This window comes from Sinocyclocheilus grahami, unplaced genomic scaffold (assembly GCF_001515645.1).
Source record: "Sinocyclocheilus grahami isolate Dianchi unplaced genomic scaffold, SAMN03320097.WGS_v1.1 scaffold266.1, whole genome shotgun sequence".
Taxonomy (NCBI): Eukaryota; Metazoa; Chordata; class Actinopteri; order Cypriniformes; family Cyprinidae; genus Sinocyclocheilus; species Sinocyclocheilus grahami.
Genome location: NW_015505445.1, coordinates 1,004,172 through 1,019,232, shown reverse-complemented (window position 1 = coordinate 1,019,232; position 15,061 = coordinate 1,004,172). Strand labels below are relative to the sequence as shown.

Sequence of the window (15,061 nt, the reverse complement as noted above, 5' to 3'; positions counted from 1 at the left end):
GCTAACCTGCTCTCATTTCTCTGCCCAGGCAGGAAACACGTTGAGAGTGTGCTAATGCGCCCAGCCCAAAATCCAGACCAGCTTCACAATACAGGCCACTACCCCGAGCTCCAGCATGCCCCCTATCAGCCCGAAGCAGGGGGGGGCACATCCTGTGTGAAACCGCATCCTTAACTTGCATCATCACACTGTAAATAAATACTTTCCCTTTTATTTGCTCTTTTTCTCTCGTTCTCCACTTCCGTCAACTGTCACAGCCTGTGCCTCCAATCACAAGTCCAAACAGGAAAGTGAAAAGAGAGGGGAGAGATAGGAGATATGAGATGAATTTGCTGCTCGCTGCAAGTTGCTCTGCTGTTTCCTACACACACACACACACACACACACACACACACACAGACACACACACACACACACTGGGCCAGCTGCCTGGGACTCCATCCCTGGGACTCACCGTTACGACATCAGCCCACCGTCGGCCAGCCACCCAGCTAAACAGGAAGTTACGAAGCTAGGTGTAACAAAGCGTTTGTGAAAGCGGAAAAGGGACAGTGAATAAGACTGCAGTGAACAAACTCCACGAAAGTACATCTGTATTGCGTTATAATACAGACCTAACCTAACACACCCACGGAAAGGAAAGTCACAAATGAGATCTCTCGAAAAACTGAACCAATTTATTTATTGTGAAGACTATATAATAATCTAAAGAATATTTGTCCACCATAAATAAATAAACAAACAAACAAACAAACAAATAAAACCGTTTGTGCAATGGAAATGTTCCATGGATTCATCATGGAATCACAGATGCCAATAAAAAAAGCTTTATTTTTTTTTTAAAGTTTGACTGTCTTAAACTGTGCTCTGATTTTCCAGTATACCAGAGTCTGCGATCAAAAGTCAGAAATTTAAATTTGAACATCAAATTGAAAATTGAGCTATGCCATCTACCTTAACAACCATCTCTTTTGTTTTTATTTTCATTTCATCCTAAATAACTAAATAAAGTTGTTGAATTGCTGAATGAAATGGAGCCTCTTTGTCATATGACAACTATTAGCTAATTTGTCTATTTTATTATTTTATTTTCCTAAATAAAGTAGGAAAATTGTTGAATTGCTGAATGAAATGGAGCCTCTTTGTCATATGACAACTATTAAACTATTAGTCTATTTTATTTTAAGAAGAAACATCTGAGACAAAGTTGTTGCTTAAATGTCATATGAACCATGTTTTTTACTTAAGTCTAGTGAGATATTCAAGACCACATTCTGTAGTCCAATTAAATTTTTCATTGTTGCAATCAAAATCATTGATAATCTAGAATAGAAAACAATAGAAAATGCATTACTAATTAAATGTTTCAGCACTGACCTTTTCTAAAAGATGACATGTTTAAAAATTAATATAAGCAGATTTGTTTATCAATCATCTGAGGTCTTACTAAAGAAAAGTGAAATTAAATGAGAAACTGAAATATGATAGGTTGGGAAACAAACTTGCGGCAACAACAAGGGCGCACAAAGGCATTCCTAAAACAGCTCTGAGAAAGGTGGACATATTCAGCACTGAGACCCCCTGCATTAGCCTGTGGTGTGTGTTACACAGAGGCAATTAAGACAGGATACTGATCTAATGAACTTCTAAGTGTGTGTGCTGTGTTAAGTTGTGAAGTGGGCCTTATGTTGAGCCACTGCTAAACGAGTGTTGAGTTTCAGTCGCCTGGTCAGAGGGCTGCAGGCCCAATCTAAATGTGTGCTTGTACGTCCAGCTCTGTGGATGCCAGTCAATGAGCAGATGCTTGGAAGAAGAAAAACATCACACAGTACTTGCATTTCCATGCCTGTCGGGGTGGTCTTGAACAGTGTGTGAGTCTGCTAGGCTGTTGTTAATTGCAAAGCCACAAATAAGCAAGTGGTCAAAACATGATTCAATCTGCTCAATTCACAAAACAGCATTGTTCTGCCCAACTGACTGATGGGCAACGGTATAATTACAATAATTTGCTTCATATATCGGTCAAACCAATCCCAGAGGATAATTTTATTGCTTAAGGGTTGATCTTTTTTAGCTCAGGAGACTTATTGGAGCTATGCCACAATCAAAGTTCGCCTTCAAAAATTCAGATGTTGCCCCTAGAATGAAAACAGACACAATTTGTCATCATACAATAAGTGTGGAAAGCTAAAATATTAATGTTGATAGAATAGAGCAGATATTTGTTTTTGGGAGGATTTTATGAGAATTTTTGAGTTCATATTGAAATCTCTGACCATTGATCGCAAACAAACATGTTAATATACCTGGGCAAAGTTTGAGACGTTGTTGAAATCTATTTTGAAACTCTAGAGCAGTGGTTTCTCAAATGGGGGACAGGGCATTAAATTCGAAAAACCTAAATACTTAAAAATTAAAACATTAAACAAACAAAAAAAATTAAACTTAAAATTATGTTAAATTTTTCCCTCTCAATAAATATAATTTTTATTGGAAAAACTTACAGCATCAGAATTTTGATTCTTATAGAAATCAGAAAATAAATTGTTTAATTATATCAACAATACCATTTTATGTTAATAAAAAAGTTTGAAAACAAGCAGAATTGTCATAACTGCAGAATGAAATACGAGAAGAAATATATTGCCCAAAACAGGGATGCCTAAAAATATTGCATCAAAAAGGTTGAGAACCAATGCTCTAGATGAAATACTGTACATGTGAGACTTCTCGGGTGTTTATTCAGAGAAAAGCCTGACAATCAGGAGTCAAAAGTCCCTTTCCATTGTGAATGACAAATAAAGAGATGTTATAGAGATCTCATTTGCGATTTCTTCTTCCTATATGTTGAAATTTGCTTATGATAAGCATCAAGGTCCAATTTAATACTTCTCTCTATCACTTTACAATCAGCTGAACAAGGAATCATCGTCAGCAAAGTGAGATGTTAATCTCCCACACACACACACACACACACACACACACACACAGACACACACACACACACACTGGGCCAGCTGCCTGGGACTCCATCCCTGGGACTCACCGTTACGACATCAGCCCACCGTCGGCCAGCCACCCAGCTAAACAGGAAGTTACGAAGCTAGGTGTAACAAAGCGTTTGTGAAAGCGGAAAAGGGACAGTGAATAAGACTGCAGTGAACAAACTCCACGAAAGTACATCTGTATTGCGTTATAATACAGACCTAACCTAACACACCCACGGAAAGGAAAGTCACAAATGAGATCTCTCGAAAAACTGAACCAATTTATTTATTGTGAAGACTATATAATAATCTAAAGAATATTTGTCCACCATAAATAAATAAACAAACAAACAAACAAACAAATAAAACCGTTTGTGCAATGGAAATGTTCCATGGATTCATCATGGAATCACAGATGCCAATAAAAAAAGCTTTATTTTTTTTTTAAAGTTTGACTGTCTTAAACTGTGCTCTGATTTTCCAGTATACCAGAGTCTGCGATCAAAAGTCAGAAATTTAAATTTGAACATCAAATTGAAAATTGAGCTATGCCATCTACCTTAACAACCATCTCTTTTGTTTTTATTTTCATTTCATCCTAAATAAAGTAGGAAAATTGTTGAATTGCTGAATGAAATGGAGCCTCTTTGTCATATGACAACTATTAGCTAATTTGTCTATTTTATTTTAAGAAGAAACATCTGAGACAAAGTTGTTGCTTAAATGTCATATGAACCATGTTTTTTACTTAAGTCTAGTGAGATATTCAAGACCACATTCTGTAGTCCAATTAAATTTTTCATTGTTGCAATCAAAATCATTGATAATCTAGAATAGAAAACAATAGAAAATGCATTACTAATTAAATGTTTCAGCACTGACCTTTTCTAAAAGATGACATGTTTAAAAATTAATATAAGCAGATTTGTTTATCAATCATCTGAGGTCTTACTAAAGAAAAGTGAAATTAAATGAGAAACTGAAATATGATAGGTTGGGAAACAAACTTGCGGCAACAACAAGGGCGCACAAAGGCATTCCTAAAACAGCTCTGAGAAAGGTGGACATATTCAGCACTGAGACCCCCTGCATTAGCCTGTGGTGTGTGTTACACAGAGGCAATTAAGACAGGATACTGATCTAATGAACTTCTAAGTGTGTGTGCTGTGTTAAGTTGTGAAGTGGGCCTTATGTTGAGCCACTGCTAAACGAGTGTTGAGTTTCAGTCGCCTGGTCAGAGGGCTGCAGGCCCAATCTAAATGTGTGCTTGTACGTCCAGCTCTGTGGATGCCAGTCAATGAGCAGATGCTTGGAAGAAGAAAAACATCACACAGTACTTGCATTTCCATGCCTGTCGGGGTGGTCTTGAACAGTGTGTGAGTCTGCTAGGCTGTTGTTAATTGCAAAGCCACAAATAAGCAAGTGGTCAAAACATGATTCAATCTGCTCAATTCACAAAACAGCATTGTTCTGCCCAACTGACTGATGGGCAACGGTATAATTACAATAATTTGCTTCATATATCGGTCAAACCAATCCCAGAGGATAATTTTATTGCTTAAGGGTTGATCTTTTTTAGCTCAGGAGACTTATTGGAGCTATGCCACAATCAAAGTTCGCCTTCAAAAATTCAGATGTTGCCCCTAGAATGAAAACAGACACAATTTGTCATCATACAATAAGTGTGGAAAGCTAAAATATTAATGTTGATAGAATAGAGCAGATATTTGTTTTTGGGAGGATTTTATGAGAATTTTTGAGTTCATATTGAAATCTCTGACCATTGATCGCAAACAAACATGTTAATATACCTGGGCAAAGTTTGAGACGTTGTTGAAATCTATTTTGAAACTCTAGAGCAGTGGTTTCTCAAATGGGGGACAGGGCATTAAATTCGAAAAACCTAAATACTTAAAAATTAAAACATTAAACAAACAAAAAAAATTAAACTTAAAATTATGTTAAATTTTTCCCTCTCAATAAATATAATTTTTATTGGAAAAACTTACAGCATCAGAATTTTGATTCTTATAGAAATCAGAAAATAAATTGTTTAATTATATCAACAATACCATTTTATGTTAATAAAAAAGTTTGAAAACAAGCAGAATTGTCATAACTGCAGAATGAAATACGAGAAGAAATATATTGCCCAAAACAGGGATGCCTAAAAATATTGCATCAAAAAGGTTGAGAACCAATGCTCTAGATGAAATACTGTACATGTGAGACTTCTCGGGTGTTTATTCAGAGAAAAGCCTGACAATCAGGAGTCAAAAGTCCCTTTCCATTGTGAATGACAAATAAAGAGATGTTATAGAGATCTCATTTGCGATTTCTTCTTCCTATATGTTGAAATTTGCTTATGATAAGCATCAAGGTCCAATTTAATACTTCTCTCTATCACTTTACAATCAGCTGAACAAGGAATCATCGTCAGCAAAGTGAGATGTTAATCACTGATGTGAGAATAGACGGAGAAGTCTTATAGTCCAACTCAAGTGCAGGGGTATGCTGAGACAGTCCGAAGTTTATTACCCACAAAAGATGATGAGGAAATGGTAACATCCGTTTTATTGTTGCTTCAAATTAACCTTCAACTGGAAAAATAAATGGTTCGGCGACCTCTCTATTTTGTGAGCTATTATTTATGCCTCCCCACATGCACACATATATGCATACTATCATTTTGTTTAGTGAACTGTCAGAGACACAAAGAGTTAACAACACATAAGACGTTGCGCTGTAAAAAAAAGACTAATATGATCCTATCCGCAGTTATTGTCACTTCTTGTGTTTATTGCCTCTTTATGATCATTTGTTGAATTCCTCATTTGGAAGTCAATTTGGATAAACGTGTCTGCTAAATTAATAAATGTACATGTAAAATGTATGTAAGAGTTAAGCTTCTGAACACACAATTTGCAATAAATTATGGTCCAAGTCAAAAGAGCCCACCACCAAGTCACAATGTAAGTCTATGAAATATTTTTTCAGCCATTTTATAGTAGGGCTGGGTATCGTGTTCAATACTCTTTAGGCACCGACCGAATTGCCTCGATACTATCGAGTATTGAAACATGTTTTGTCGTTCGGCACCAAATTTGAGAATTCTCAAACTGAGAATTTCAGAATCGATTCTGAGCTTAGTTTTTAACCAGATGCGCGATGACACGGAGTTTGCTTTAGAGACACCCGTATTCTGCTTGCTTCCAATTCCAATCTCACACAAGCTAGATTAAATTGATTATTACATTTTAAATATGGTTATTTTTCTTACAAAAACGCATCGATTCGCTACAGGAGACCTTTGTTCACCACCCGGAGCCGTGTGAGACACTTTGTTTTTTATGGATGGGCACTTTTTATTTCCTTATTTTGGACTGAAGCACTGCAACACCCGCTGACTGCAATGATAAGAGCTTGGAATAGCCAGGACCATTTTTAATATAACGCTGACTGGATTTGTCTGAAAGAAGAAAGTCATATACACCTAGGATGCCTCGGGGGTGAGTAAAACAGCCCAATTTTCATTTTTGGGTGAACTAACCCTTTAATAGATCTCCCGCTGTCTATGATGTCATAGTAAAAAAACAACAGTAAAGATGAAGAAAAATCACTCACAGTTCTTGAATGGAAAACGTTCAGATAATCTTAAATCATGAAAGCACTCTTTGTTTTTTGTTTGTAATATGATTCTATGCTCCTCTTTATTATTTGCTACTTGCTTGTATGTTTTGAAGTCATATTAGTTTAAAATTCTTAACATACAACTGTTTTAATATTTATTTTTCAATTTGTAATTATTTTAAAAAGTACTTAATTACTTATGTAATTCACACTGTAGCATCATGCTCAAATTGCGATCGAATGAGGGTTTTGGTCATATAATGCTGCAGAAATTTTATTTGTAGCCTTTTATATCAAGCTAATCGCTACACCTGCTTAGCATTTCTCATGTAAACACATGTAGCGTCTGGACCAATCAAACACACAATATATATTTTGTTTTTATATTTAACAAATACTCTGTAACCCCCCCTTATTATTTGATACATTAAGTATCAATGACACCTTTTAACAAAGGTGTGTTTGAACTAAGAATCTGACGTTTCACTCAGGTGTGAGCCGAGTCGCTACACACACTATACTGCTATAAAAAAATAGGCAGAATCTCATGAAAATCACATACATGTTTCATCCTTGTAAATGCTTTTCTGGACATGTAACGCATGTTCGTAGTCGGAGACAGGGCAGGTTATGAACATGTAATATGAGTGACATATGAGCAGCAAATGAGCTTCCTCGGAGTCAGAACAGCGATCGCGGAAGAGAAAACGTAGGCAGCTAATGCTCATCAGATTGCGTAAATCAGTGGAAAGTGAATAGAAATGATGATTCCGTCTAAGCTATGCATTTTAAAACGAAAACACACAAGTGTAAACGTAGCCTAGGGACATTAGTCCTGAGGACATCATCATTGAAGAGAGGGCTTGTCTGTCTCCTGAAAAAGCAGACATGCTCATTTTTTCCATCCTTTTTTCATAGAAGAACTGCTGAGAGATTTAAAGATCTTAAGTATGCAGCAGTGATCCTCACATACTGACTTAAAACGGTTCATTTTGCACTGACTACTATTTGAACTATTAAAACTATTTGCACTGATTTATTGTGTTGGTTACATTTTGTTCCTTTGTGCAGTGGCTCAGGAGATGAGTTTTTTAAAAAAAAACTAAAAAAATAATTTTATGAGGTAATGTAATCTTGTTAAAATGGATTTCATAAAATTGGTATCGAAAAAAGTATCATTCAGGAACCAGTTATCGAAGTCAAGGTATCGGTATCGGAATTTTTTGAACGATACCCAGCCTTATTTTATAGTCTGGCAGACAAATACAAAAATCTTCTCTTCAACATCCGCACTATTTGTGAAGCCAAAATCGGTTCTTCTAGTTCTCAGAACAGGTCTAAATGACTCGTTAATGAATCAAACTGAAACCAAAGTTCGGTTCTTGAATTCGACTCACTGAATCAATAATCAGATTAACAGCTCACTGCACAGGAAGTTTTTTTTGTTTGTTTTTTGTGACATATATTTTGGACTGTACCTCACATAAACTTATCGTATGAATTCAGAAAACCTGAATCAAAGTGCATGAGTCATATGGACCATGTTTTTGATACTTTCACCTTTCTTTGCATCCTTTTTGAAACTCGAAAGCACCAGCCACCATGTGAACTACCTGCATGGAAATAACTAGTACAATGAAGAAATAAAGTCATGCAGTTTTGGAACGACATAAAGGTGAGTAAATTATGACAGAATTGTCATTTTTGCATGCACTATTCCTTTAAATATGATAATGTATGGAGGAACGGACCTGGAGCACAACCGGTGGGCAAATGCACCATCAGCAGTTGTGCAAGTCAAATAAGGACGAGAGGAAGAGATCAACAGAGAAAGAGAGAGCCCTAAGTGCTTTCTCTTTTGCTGGCACAGAACAATGATTCACACCATTGCCCACTGTATCCCACAAATGAAGCATTACGTACAGTGGCTACCGTTACTGCAGGAAATGCATCCTCTCTGTTCTTATCAACACTCATTTCATTCCCATCCTTCTGTTTTCCTCTATTCATCCTCCACTTCACATTGTATCAGAGCAGGCGGAAGGTTCCCCACCATGACGGGCTGCAAAATAACAACTGTCACCTTCAGCACAATTCATTAAAGCAATTTAATGTTGCCGCCCTCCAACGTAATTTTTATAATTGAAATTTAATTCTCCAACAATATATTTTTTTTTTAAGAAGGAGGGGGTTAATTGACATTTGTGGTAATTAATTGCCAGGCAGAGATATGTTTATGTGGATAAGTTAAAAACAAAAAGTGACACGGAAAGCAGAATAAAGGGACAGCATGCTGAGATGATCTCATCATCACGGCCTTCCCTCCTGCGGATGAAAGGAAAGGAGAGGGATGGAGGGATGGAAGGAGCAACTTCACTTCGCAGTGGGGGATTTAATTGTGCAAGGATTCCATTACCTCGGCACAAATGTCATGTTTGCTTCTAATTGGGGGAAAGGTGGGGACTGGCACCATGCCAGATCTATGGCACAGAAGTGTTCTGCCAGTTGCAAATATACAAGCACGCTCACACAAAGCTGCAAAGTGAAGGTGACAGGAAGACTAGTCATTGACGGCAATACATAAGTGTGAAGGGACAGCAACCCTCTACACTGCGAGTAAATTACTCGCATAAGCGACTACATCTTCACTCTGGGCGACTAAATAATATCTATTGTTAGCCATTGGCTAATAAATTCTTAGATTTTACTCACCTGTGTGTGTGTGTGTGTGTGTGTGTGTGCGTGTGTGTTAGAGGCTAATTACAAGTTTAGCATAGATACATTTTCACTCGCTGAACAATCTGAGAGCTTGAGAGTTTCATTCTCCGTCAAGTGATCTGTACTATTTCAATTCACCTCAATGGATGTCATTCCTGTCAAAATAACTAGTTCATTTAGAATTATTCAGCTTTTAAGAACAACCAGAAGATATGCCCGTTTCTCCGGTATTAGGCGGAACTAATGCGAAAACTGCAATCTCATTGGCTGGCGCTCATCTATTACCATCCCGATTTTGATTTCAGCAAATCAGTTTGAGCAAAAGCAGACAACATGATTAATATTCATGAACCCAGCAGCTCATCAATCCTTAATGTGTTGTATATTGTTAGTATAGTACTAGAATTAGTAGTAGTATTATCTTTTAAAAATATAAACTACTATTTTTTTTACAGAAACCCTGAATGACCAACAATATCTTAAGCATCACCACAACTTCTAAGTTCAGTTAAAATGACAATATGCATTCATTCATGGTTACCAAGTTTTAGTTCTAATCACTAAAGTTCTATCATTAAATAGTGCTTAATTATCATAATATCATAATATAATGCTTGATTGACTGATTAAGAAGCTAAGATTTGAGAAGCTGTGCCATTTTAAAAGATAAGCTGATTTGGTGGAATCATCTTTCTATATATATATATATATATATATAAAATATTTACCAAAGTAAACTAAAAAATTTACTAACCAATCGCGATTATATTGCCAAGGTGTGCGTAGAGAGTTGGAAAATGACACTAAAAGTGGGTCAAAGGCCAATGGGCAGAAGTACCAACCATTGGGTAAAGAGAACAAACACAACCCAGATAAAAAAGATCTTAAGAAAGTTTGGGGTTTCAGGATGAGTGTTCTCGTAGACAAGAGAAAGATGATCTCTTTGCCGTCTAGGAGAAAAAAAAATTGAGACATTACTGAGATTAAATGGAGATTTTGGTTAAGCTTCCTTCTTCTACGACATGACATAAAAAAACAACTCAATTTATCTAACATGTCTCAAGTACAAAACAGATCTCAATGTTTCAAATTGTGCTCACAGTTGCCAGATACTAAATATCCACAGGTTAAAGACTGTGCAAATAGAGACTAAAAATCTCCTGATTTTTTTCTGAGAAAAAGACCCCAATAATCTCATATACCCTCTAAAATTTCAGAAAGAAAGCTCAACATTGCCTCAAACTACACTCAAATTTGCCAGATATGAGTTGTTTCACAAATAATAATTCATGGAGATCAAATAAAGAGACTCTGTTGACACCTAGAGTTTCAGAAAACATCTCAACAAGGTCTCAAAAGTAGAGATTTCAGCATGAATTCAGAACATTTCTCATCAAATTCTTCCACAACACACTTACTATATGTCAACACCGGCTTCATTTCTATCTAATTATATTTATCCTAGGAGATTTTATGAGAAAATTACAAATCAAAAGTTGATAATTCAATAAAATACATCATATAAAATCAAGTCTTCTGACATATGAAACACCAACCTCTGAACAAAAACAAAAAAAAACTGGTTGTAGTCAGAGTAAAATACATACTGTACATCCGTTTTACTACTATGCAAAAAAAAAAAAGGTGGCACAGCAGAAAACATACATTTGCGTGGTTTCGAGGAAAAATTCTGAAGATAACATACCAGTCACTTGTTTGTACTGGACTGATGTTCCATTGTTCCAATCAGAATTCAGAAAAGGGAACAATGGGGCGGAACCATTGGATACGGTGCAGCCAGCTCAATCTGAAATACAAAATGAGCAAAAAAGACAAGAGAGAGACACAAGTGCATATTAACTTCAGCAAAATTACAAACAGGAATTGATACCATTCTCTAAAGGTGGGGGAAGTCCCTTAAATTCACTCAACCCACATAAACCTGGATGATGACTCAAATGAGAAAGGAAAAAGGCAAAAACGTGATGAAATCCAACCACAAATGCTTAATTTGGTGACAAATTAATTCCAGAACTGACCTAAATGCATCTTAACACATTTTCAGATTTTCAACAGCAAGCATTTCTGACACTTGTGATATTTACTCAGAGTGTCTGATAATCAGCTCAAATCTGCATTGCTGTTCTAAAGAATGGCAGTGACTCGAGGGACGACTCATCTAAGGAAAAGCTGTGGCCACACACTACTTGACAGAATTCTCTGGAACATTTTGTCAGATCCCGTATGTCACTGACACATAGCTGTGACCAATCAGCATCAGTGGAGGTGCTTTGCTTAGTAAAATGCGTATTGCAGAGGTCAGCATTTACTTGAGAGTGTTATCATTAGGAGCGAAAGGAAGACAAAAAGAGAGAGTGACAGAAAAAGGAGGGGGGCAAAAGAATCCGGAGGGTTAAAGAAGGTAAGAAAAAGACAGAAACAGAAAGTGACAAAGACGGAGAGGAGTGTCTGTCATTTGTTAACCCGGCACAGGACTGCATGGTGGAGTTTTATTAGTGCAAGGGAAAATTGCTCAGCTATTGTCACCACGCTATAACAGAAGGCTGGCCGATAGACTGAATATTTACGATGTATTTGGAAGTATTTTGATGGCAATACCAACATCGTGAATATAGCAATGATTTTAATGAATGTTTTACTTGCCCATTAACCTTTCAAAAGACCACGGCATACCGCCTACATGTGTCACAACAAGAGATATCTTAATTGTGCTTAAACATGAGTAGCAAGTGCCAGTCGAGTTGGGAAATTTGATTAACTTCTGCAAATTAGTACTTCTGTCAATTTTAATGAATCAGTTCATTGATTCACTTGGAATCACTCAAATTTTTACATCCGTCCCTGGATAAGATTTCATATGCTTATAAAATGCTTAGTAAAATATATGCTGTTTATTAATAATACTGTTTTTATGTATTTATTAATATTACTGTTTATTTATTATATATTGCTGTTTTGGTTGGCATTTTATATTAGTGCTTAAAAATTCTAATGATATTATAAAATCAGGTAACACTTTATTTTAAGGTGTCCTTGTTACACATGCTACATGCACTAACTATTGTAATAACTATTTATGCATAATTACATGCAAGTAACCCTAAACCAAACCATAATCCTAACCATATAGTAAGTACATGTAGTTTAATTAATATTACTCAGTACTTAAATGTATAATTACACTGTAACAAGGACACCTTAAAATAAAGTGTAACCTAAAATTATTATAATTATATTAAATTATAAATTACTATAAATAATAATATAAATGTTAATTATTTTGACAATTACTATATAAATTATTTTCAAATATTTCCTTGTGCTTGTTTAGTGGAAAAAAATGATTATGTCTATCCACATTGTCTGTATTTTATTCCATACTTTAATTCCTTTAATTCCATACTATGGAAGAGCATTGCGTTAGCAGCGCAAAAGGTTGTTCGATTCCCAGGGAACACCACATATTGGTAAAACATGTATAGCCTGAATGCACTGTAAGTCGCTTTGGATAAAAGCGTCTGCTAAATGCATAAATAAATAAAATAAATAAATAAATAAACCAAAAATAAATAAAAAAGCTTCAAAAATAGTTAGCTATATCTGTCACATCAGACCAACATGGTACAATTTCAACATTCCAAAACTCTCAATTACATACAAACTCTGGCCTGTCCCCTCCTAGAGGCCAAATATTCACAGTATGTCCCCAACAGACCCAATAAAATCAACCCTTGCATTACAGCTCATCTCCATGACATTCCTCTGTGTGGAATTTAGCTAGCGCTAACCCCCTTAGCTGGCCGCATTCCTCTGCTCCGCGTCGGGCGCTAAGCAGCTTCAGATAAGAGCCGCTTTGATTAGCCTCCCGCGTTCTTGTCATTGCTGAAGAAAATACACGATCCCAAAAGACCCCTCTGCCCCCTCACTGGTATTTATGACTCTCACATCAATGAATTCCAAAAATAGGGAGTTTAAAAGGAGCAAGAGGAAATAGCTACAGGTAAAGAGAGAGAGAGAGAGAAGTAACTGTAGTATTAAGAGCAGCTAGGGCACATGAAAGTGAAAGAGAGATGGAAGCTACTCCAGGATAGAGATGGATGATCTGATCTTCATTGAAAGAGAGGAAGTGGCAAAGAAACAACAAAAAAAACAGCCACATACATTAACCTTTAAAATGTCATCTTTACAAACAGGAAGGAAAATAAAGCAAAACCAAATGTGTAAAACACAACTAAAGACGTGTATGGCTGTCAACAAGACAAAGTTTTAAAAACCTTGATAAAGCAGTCTCACTCACTAATCGACTCCCTGAATTTTTGAACAACTAGTCATCCAGTGTAAAATCCACATTTATCTTATACTTCTAAACTATAATTGTATGTCAAGAATAGTTTTATTTGTATGTATTTTTACTTAGAAACAACTGGGAACTGGGTCTAACATACATTTCAGGTAAGTATCTAGCATTAAAGCATTAATTTTAACACAAGGCTCCACCATAAAACGTGAAAAAATTAAGGGGTCATACTGTATATATACATTATGCAAAAAGTGCAACTATGCAAAATTCCAAAGGAATATAAAAAAAACACAAAAAACTAATGTTGATTGATAGATGTATGTTCTGTGTATGAATGAGCAACCTCAAAGCAATAATATCTTCCTCAGGGCACGCAAGAACTCACAGGTTTGACTCAGCGACATCATTTTGGTGGCAAACTAACTGCTCAATACAACACACCTCGGCATCACCAACATGTGGTTTTAATCCACATTTCACACAAATTACCGTCCCTGTCAGTCTCAGACAGAAACCAGTTACCAGCCACTTTAGAGTAGTTTGATAATTGCCATTATATGTGTGTCAAGTTTCCCACAACTGCGAAAAGACGTGTGAAAAATCACACTGTGTGATAGAAACACACTATACTCACAGTATTCTTTCTGCTAAATATGTGGTATACCCATCCACCACAAGGAGACACATAACCTAAAATAAAACAGAGCAATTTAAACCTGCAACCTAATATTTCACATGACACTATTACAAAACAAACTTCTCCAATCTGATTCAGATTAGCAGCATACCAAATAAATTGTTTTCACACAGATCTCTCAAAACAATTCTCCCCGGCTGCCATTGGCCAGTCAAATAAATAGCCCTGCGCCCCTACCTTTAACTCGCACAATTGGTTGCCGCTGTTGCTATGCCAGGCTAATCAGGACTCAGCATAGTCACAGAAACTTTAAACTTATAGGAAATTAAGAAACTCCTAGAAATTGCTTACTCCTAGTTGTGTCTGCATTAGCTAATCCTGCGGAGGAATTATTTTATCTTAGAATGCCATCTGATATGCTATGTTCTGAGCCTCAGCACGATTGCGCATGTGATATTGCTTTTACACAACAGTGCAATAAACGAAAAGAGAATAAGGAGAAACTTAAATTTTAGATGCATTATTGCCAGTTACTCCTTTTCCACCAACAAAATATTTACAAACAAAGCCACAGCAAAGTAATCCTGCGGATCTCTGAGCAAACACTCAGATGTTGCATTTCATTCCTGAATAAATCAGCATTTTTGAATGAATCGCTTGAATGAATGATTCAATTAATCATTCTTTTACTGAATGAATCAGTTGAATGAACAATTCAATGACTCTCTTAAAAAGACCTACAAGCATCAGTTGCATCGCAGTTGCACC

General features: G+C 36.2%; 1 protein-coding gene and 1 long non-coding RNA gene across 2 annotated transcripts in view; one reads left to right on the top strand and one right to left on the bottom strand.

The window, feature by feature from the left end:
- The window catches only part of LOC107599417 (uncharacterized), a 37,564-nt gene extending 37,435 nt beyond the window's left edge, over positions 1-129 (top strand). The window contains exon 3 of the long non-coding RNA XR_001610664.1: positions 29-129. This is a non-coding gene — a long non-coding RNA (uncharacterized lncRNA). The remainder of the gene's footprint in view (positions 1-28) is intronic.
- Positions 1-15,061, bottom strand: part of LOC107599416 (forkhead box protein P1-B-like) — a 205,696-nt gene that overhangs the window by 174,713 nt on the left and 15,922 nt on the right. Inside the window, exon 3 of the mRNA XM_016290997.1 lies at positions 11,041-11,142. The gene's annotated coding sequence lies outside the window, so the exon portion shown is untranslated. The remainder of the gene's footprint in view (positions 1-11,040; positions 11,143-15,061) is intronic.